The following is a 7,527-nucleotide window of genomic DNA, read 5'->3' on the forward strand; positions in this document are numbered from 1 at the left end:
GTGTCCGCTGGTTGGACACCCGGACACAAGACTCCAAGACTGGACTCTCCGGGTGAAAACCGGATGGGTAGCAACCCTAACCAATTAGTGGCAGTCCATTATTCTCACCAAAATGTCAGACACTAATCTGGTGATCAGCTCTGCCTCACTGCTCAGGCCAACCTTATCACCGCTCAGCTTCTCCCCAGAAACTCAAAGCTGAGGTCACCCTGAAAGAAAGCCTAAATGCCTAACTTTCCTATATACTATAAATTACATTAAAGTTATTAAAGATAGAAATTGGGTGTGGTAGGGGGTGAAAATCTCATTGGGCCACTTCCTTATTTTGTGGCCCTGACATTTGCATAACATAAATGTGAAAGATGTCACCAGCACACCGAAGATCCTTTTGGAATCACCAAATGCTCATGTTATTGAACACGTTGACAGAATGGATACATAGTACATACATAGATAGTATCCATTCTGACAACTTGTTCAATAACATGAGCATCTGGTGATTCCAAAAGGATCTTCGGTGTGCTAGTGAAATCATTCACATTTATCTAAAGCTGGCCATACACCTTCCAATTACCTGCAGATTTTCTGTGGTCAGATGGAAAAGGTGCAACAGATTCCTCCATCTACACTTAACTGTGTGGAGGAATCTCCACCTGGGCCAATCTGTTGCACTTTTTCCATCTCACCACAGAAAATCTGCAGATAATTGTAAGGTGTATGGACACCTTTATGCATACAGCAGTGCAATCCGCAATCATTACGAGCACCCTCATGGGATCTCCGGTAAGGAGTGCGGCAAGAACCTTTCTATCCTGACATTTGCATGCCTCCCAACTCTCCTTTATTAAGAGGGACTAGACAGGTAAGCCAGCAAAAAATTCCCTTCAGATTTGTTAGTTTTTCGGAATTTGGGTCCGAAAGTCAATTCGTTTGGATATTTGGATCCGGACGATTCCGAATTTCCGTTAATTTCGACATGACCGATCCCGACGAGCTCTCACCGCAAAATGACAGCTCTGACCCAAATGTCAACAAAAGGGCGGAGCGAGCCCCTTTGTTGACATTCAAGAGCAGAGCGGTCATTATGACAGCTCTGTTCCTGAAAAGCATTCGAGAGCTCCCGGATAGCATTCGGGAGTGAGCTGGCATTATAACATACGGAATAATAATACAGTAAACGCCCAGTTATCCGATACCCGTGGGGATTGGTAGATTCCGGATAACTGTAGTTTCTGGTTGCTTGAGAGTTACTATTAACTCTTAAGCAACAACCCGCCCCATTCATCTGCTGGTTAGATTCTGCTAGTGGCTATCTCAAATTGCCTTTGCTAATAGCAGGCTGGCTATTGCACACGCCCACTGCACTTTGTTCACTTGCCAGCTGTAGAATCTAACCGTTGGCCACAGCAAGATGTAAACAGAGAATTTTGTTAGCAACTTAATACATTTTTTTTTTTATGTGCACATGTCTATCAGCAACTTGCACAAAAAATTAAGGACATACTATGTTCATATTGTTTTTCTGGTTGCTTGAGACTTCTGGTTGCTGGATAATGCTGGGGAGTTTACTGTATTAAGGATTTACATACACTGTAAACTCTCCTTCTTTTCTTACCTTAATGCATCCTAAACTGGTTACAAAACAATCCCCAGTACAGCATGTGAAAATGCACTTACATTGCTTTCATTACACTGACGCTGGCTCCAGGTCCCAAATGCCGGCTCCCCAAACTTTCAGGTAGATTAATGAGTGTGTACCTTGACAATGTCGCTTGTTTACGTTGCTTGATTATGACCCTAAAACATTGTTCTAGGGTCAGCGCAGGCTCCAGCCACTGTCCAACGCTTACTGGCAGGAGCAGGGAAGTAGCTTGCTGTTCCAGGCTTCGGGGCTTTGGATTCTGGGGACTCCAGCAGGGTACTGAGAAGTTTACATTGTGCCAGCCGGAAGCGCACACGTAAAGGTGGCTCTATGTGAGGGGATGGAGCCACCTGATAATAGGAATGTGAAAAGAGGGAAAGCAAAGTGACCAAAGTCTGGCAAAATAAGACACAAAGCAATCATGGTAAGTGCCGAGGTCTGCGACACTGTATGATTTTTTACTTTTGAGGAGTTATCAACACTTTCATTTTCTGTGTATCTGGGGGGTGGCAGGGGTGTTTCCTTTGCCCACATGCTTTGTGCCAAAGGGTGTCTCTCTTTCCCATCTTAGAAAGTTCAGAGGTATGCGTTCTTCCTCCCACTGGCCACCGACACTGGTGCATTTTATTCTACCACTGTCAAAGGGACATTCTTTCTTTCACTGACCACTGATGCCTGGGCACTTTTTCCTCCTACTGACCATAGATGCTGGGGAATTTTTTTACCATTGTCGCCATAGCATTCTTTCTCTCACTAACCACAGAGGCCAGGGAATACTTCCTTCCACTAACCACTGATGCCAGGGAATACTTCCTCCCACTATCCACTGGTGCTGTATCATTCTTTCTCCCACTAACTACTGATGCCAGGGCATTTCTACCTCCCACTAACCACTGATGCCAGGACATTTCTACCTCCCACTAACCACTGATGCCAGGGAATACTTCCTTCCACTAACCACTGATGCCGTAGCATTCTTTCTCCCACTAACCACTGATGCCAGGGCATTTCTACCTCCCACTAACCACTGATGCCAGGGCATTTCTTTCTCCCACTAAACACTGATGCCAGGGCATTTATTTCTCCCACTAACCACTGATGGCAGGGAATACTTCCTCCCACTAACCACTGATGCCGTAGCATTCTTTCTCCCAATAACCACTGATGCCAGGGAATACTTCCTGCCACTAACCACTGATGCCAGGGCATTTTTTCTCCCACGAACAACCAATGTTGGAGGGCTCTTCCTTCCACTCACCAATGATGCAGTGGTATTGTTCCTTCCGCTCACTACTGACACTGGGCCATTTTCTCCCCTTTTATTGTCCAGCAATATAAGGGACACTATGTTACATACAGTACCCCTGACCATGACCACCGTATACGATATATTGTGTTACATACTCCTGACCCCTCCAATTTATACAATAAGTTGTACATTGCATACTCATGACCTCTGCACCCTATATGGCATGCAGTACTCTACATAGCCCTGACAATGGCACTCTATAAAATATGTTATATGTTACAGACAACAAACATTACATACTACTAACCAAAGTGTTCATTTAACCAACAGGTGCTAGTTGCCAAATGGTTTCAAACTGTTTTAATTAAGTTCTTTCTTTAAGTGATCTGATGGCACAAAAACATTTAAATATGTGCCTCAGTAGCCACAAAGGATATACATCCACCTTGTGTGCATTAAATGCGTTTGAAAACCCAGATATTACCTTGCAAATGTGGTGGCGACATTATTACTTTGCAGAGAGCAGAGCTATGGCAGGGGTCAAGCAGGTGCACCCACTACAGACTGTCTGTAGAATACAACAGGGAGGTGGATACAAGACCAGGCACCCTGCACAAGGAGAGAGCAGCAGTGATGGGTTTTTACTACAAGAGGCTTCTGCACAGAGGCAAAATGTATGCTTTCTTTCATGCTGGATTACTGCAGGTATACACAAGCTTCTTGTATTTAGGCAATTTTGTTTGGAGTCAGAATCAGGCCAGGTCAAACACAAGAAGCAAAGGCAGAAATCGGATACATGGACACAGGAAAACTAGCTTATGATCTTTCAGCATTGAACACATGCAACGTGCAATCCTAATTAGGCTATTTGGGCCATGGTTGGGAATGGACACGCACATGCCACCTTGCGTGCGCTGAGCATGTACAAGCCCATCTCCATCCACGCGCAGGTGCACATTTATGCACAACGTTGGCACCATAGCGCTTCACATGTGCATGCGTCTGTGCAGATGCTTGTGCAGAGGTTGTACTAAGAGCACTGGCCGGACTTCCCTAACACCCACTTTTAACAGGAGTCTCTAGCAGTTTTGACCATAGCAGCAGGGGGAGCCAGGTTGTCTCAGGGTCTTCACCTTCCCTTATTTCAGGTTCCTCGTCTTCTCTGCTTCCCCCTCTTCCTTTCCCACACCCTCTCCTCCCTCTACATGTATGGAGTATTGTGTGTCTTCTTTCTTTTCAGCTCCACTCAGTTGTACGATCTAACAACTAGTACCTCTACACGAGGCCCAACCTTTGGTATTCCCCTCTTGTCGACAGAAGGTTTTGATATGAGCCCTAAGATCCTCCATCACTGGACACACAGGTCCATGGACGGTGGTGATCAAGTTGTATAATCAGACCAATACCACTATTGCTCTTATCATCATCTTGCAAGACTGTGCATCACAAGATTCCCATGAGTTATTGTATTCTGTATAATGTGCACTGTAAACTTTAATAAAAATAGACCTAGAAGGTCATTCATTTTTACATGAGTGAAAGTGTTGAAAGTAACAAAATGTTGCTAAATGGAAAACTGCTAACAAAATTCTGATTATGTGTTTAAATATTTACCTAAAAAAACATATTTCTTAGGGCTTGTAGATACGCAAATGCATTCCACTTTCAGGTGCATATTGTATGTGAGATCAGTTTAAAGCCGATCATACAAGTTACAATCTAATTGTAGTTACTGTACAATCTCATTGGATTTACAAAAGCTGTGAACAATAAGGGTCTACCTGAACAACTGCGGGTGAAATTCCAGCCATCAATGTAAACTGCAAGGGTCAGGAATAGGTATGAGGTTTGTGTATGGAGCCATCTTGGGTTTGAGAGGAATCATCTGATTTTTTGGTTCGGGGAAATATATGGCTGACAATTTGTGCCCAAATCCATTGCATAGCCTTTGCCCCTAGTCAATTGAGTCTCAAACAGACAACAATCTTAAAGATAAGACAGGTCAATCACCCCACTGTAAAAGGGTGGGCTCCCAGCAGCCATTTTTTTAGTGTGTGTTGGAGCAGTGTAGGGAGAGCTGACAAATCTATGTAGGGAGAGTGTAGGAGGAGATATGGTACTATAGTGTGGATTGCAGTGTGTTGGGTAACTTATCCTAGTGTACCCCTCCGACCTTAGTTCACAGTTCCAAAGATCAACAGTCTCCCAGCGCAACTAGAAGGCAAAGACAAACAGGACTATTCAATAAAAGGTGAAGGGTTTGGAGAAGACGGGAGAAGTAAACAATCCAGGACAACATATCTGATTTGGAAAAATTCTCCAATTCAGCTCACTTTCCAGTTTCGCTATGTTGTCCTAGATTGTTCACTTCTCCTGCCTTCTCCAAACTCTTCACCCTTCAGTGAATAGCCCTGATAGTGTTGTCACCCTACTAAGAAGTTCCACAGTGATGCACCTCCATGGCGTGTATCCATGACAGCCTGGGCTCAGAGGAAATTGGTTTAATTACTTCATTAGACCCAAAAGAGGGCTGGTGTTGGGCCTTGGATGTTGAGTCTGCATGGGGCAGTACCAGAGAAGAAGTAAATATAGTGAAAGTTGTGTTTTCTATTTTAAGCACTGCTGGGCTACATATTTTTTTTTTTAATGTGGGTGGCACTTTTAGTTTGGCAGTAGGGTTGGTTTAACTTTATTAACTTTTTTTTCTTGCACATTTAAATAAAAGATTACTCAATCCAAATGATTAAGTCATTTGGATTGATCATTTGAAATTGATCAAAGCATACTCATAACAGTTTCAAAAGCATTAAAAAAAATAAATGTATTACTATGTTTATTTGTTGTAATTGTTTTAAAATACAGTAATACCTACTATTGTTTGTTTGTTCCAAACAAGGGAAACTGCATTAGCACATTGTTATAAAGATAAGTGCATCTATGGTAAATGGATACAGTAACAATGCTGGTGGGTGAAGCCTTTGTTTTGTACTGATTATATACTGTGTGTTCTCTTTTGTGGCTGCTTTTCCACATTTGCCTTTGCCATCAATATTATTGTTCTCAAACCAGAATTGGCACTGTTCCATGTAATGTTTATTTAAGCTAAGCACCAGGCAGATATAAAATACACAAATTCAGGCAATTCTGTATTCAGTAATACATCATTACATGTATTTATTAAAGGAGAACTATGAGGCGAGTGAAAATCACTCGGCCTCATAGTTCTAGCCGACCTGTGACAATGAAACTGTCACAGGTCGGCTCAATAGATCGCGAAGTGAGCGAACACATATCGTCGCTCACTCACTTCTTGATCATCTCCCTGCAGAGACCCATGACTGTCACTCACGGCTCCCTGCAGGGATTCCCCCCCTTCCCTGTCCGATCCTCCAGCGCTGACTGGCGGAACGGACAGGGGCGAGTACAGCTGGCTCTGCCTCTAGATAGGCAGAGCCAGCTGTCACTCACGCAGCTGGGTGGATCCAGACAGTAATGTCGGGATCCGTCCCGCCTGCGGCGTCTCAGTATAGCTACAGCTCGCGGTATACTGAGCTTTGGGTGATGGGAGGATGCTAGTTTGTGTCCTCCCGTTACCCTTAGGAGAACTATGGGGAAAAGCCCTGACCCCATAGTTCCCCTTTAAAATGCAAGCAGGTTAAGTACCTAGATTTGATTTGATAACAGTCTGATGCAGTCCCTGTACAGCAGAACTTAAAATGGGATAGAAAGAAGCAGCACAAAAAGCCAATTAAAAGATAAATAGCACCTTGCACCAAACCCTGTGTAGCTGCAAGCAGTATAAGAAGTGTTACCCTCTAAATGTGTCAAATTATAATATTGAATGTGCTGCGTTTCAACTAGAACAATAAATATATGAACAATTATCTATAATAAAAATAAACAATAAAGGTGATCAGCGCCAGTAAGTGGAATGTGAAAATAAGAGCTACCAAGCACTAAGGATATAACTAAATATCTGGAAAATGTGAAAAACAATATTGTGCCGAGCTAATAATCATACACATCTAAATGAGTCACATATATGAGCCTTCAAACAAATGAGGCATAAGAAATATCTACACACATACAAAAAAGCAATATAGACAAAAAAAAGTCCCAAGGAAAAAACAAACGCAAACAATGGTGATTGTGCAAAAAAAATTCCTCAGATGATTCGCAGCCAATCTGCATATAACTCTCAGGTAAGGATAATCACACAATGCAGGCAGACCTTCACCTCCACCCAGTGAGTGATGACAACAAGTGAGTGCTCACCTGGGGAGGTAGACCCACAGAGCTAGGTCAAATGCGCTTTTTCCCTTCTTAATGGGGGAGGGAAGCCCATGCACAGAAAAGGCGATAAGGTCTCCTCAGATCACAGGTACCAGTATAAATCCAGGTGGAAAGAGAAAAAGGACAAGGACATAGTGTGTGACGTCCAATAAAATGCAATTAAATAAAAATGCGTACTCACAATGGTGTTTTGATGTAACGTACGCAGGGCAGAGCTTCTGATGTCACTGCACTGAGCCGGACGAACAGGTTTTTTTAATCGCTTTGCTGCCATTTGCCCTGCTGGTCTGATCCAGCAATACCCAATGCCTGTACTGTTTACACCATTGTGTACGCATTTTTA

The sequence above is a fragment of the Nanorana parkeri genome, unplaced genomic scaffold (assembly GCF_000935625.1).
Source record: "Nanorana parkeri isolate BGI_ZX_2015 unplaced genomic scaffold, ASM93562v1 scaffold78, whole genome shotgun sequence".
In the NCBI taxonomy this organism is placed as follows: Eukaryota; Metazoa; Chordata; class Amphibia; order Anura; family Dicroglossidae; genus Nanorana; species Nanorana parkeri.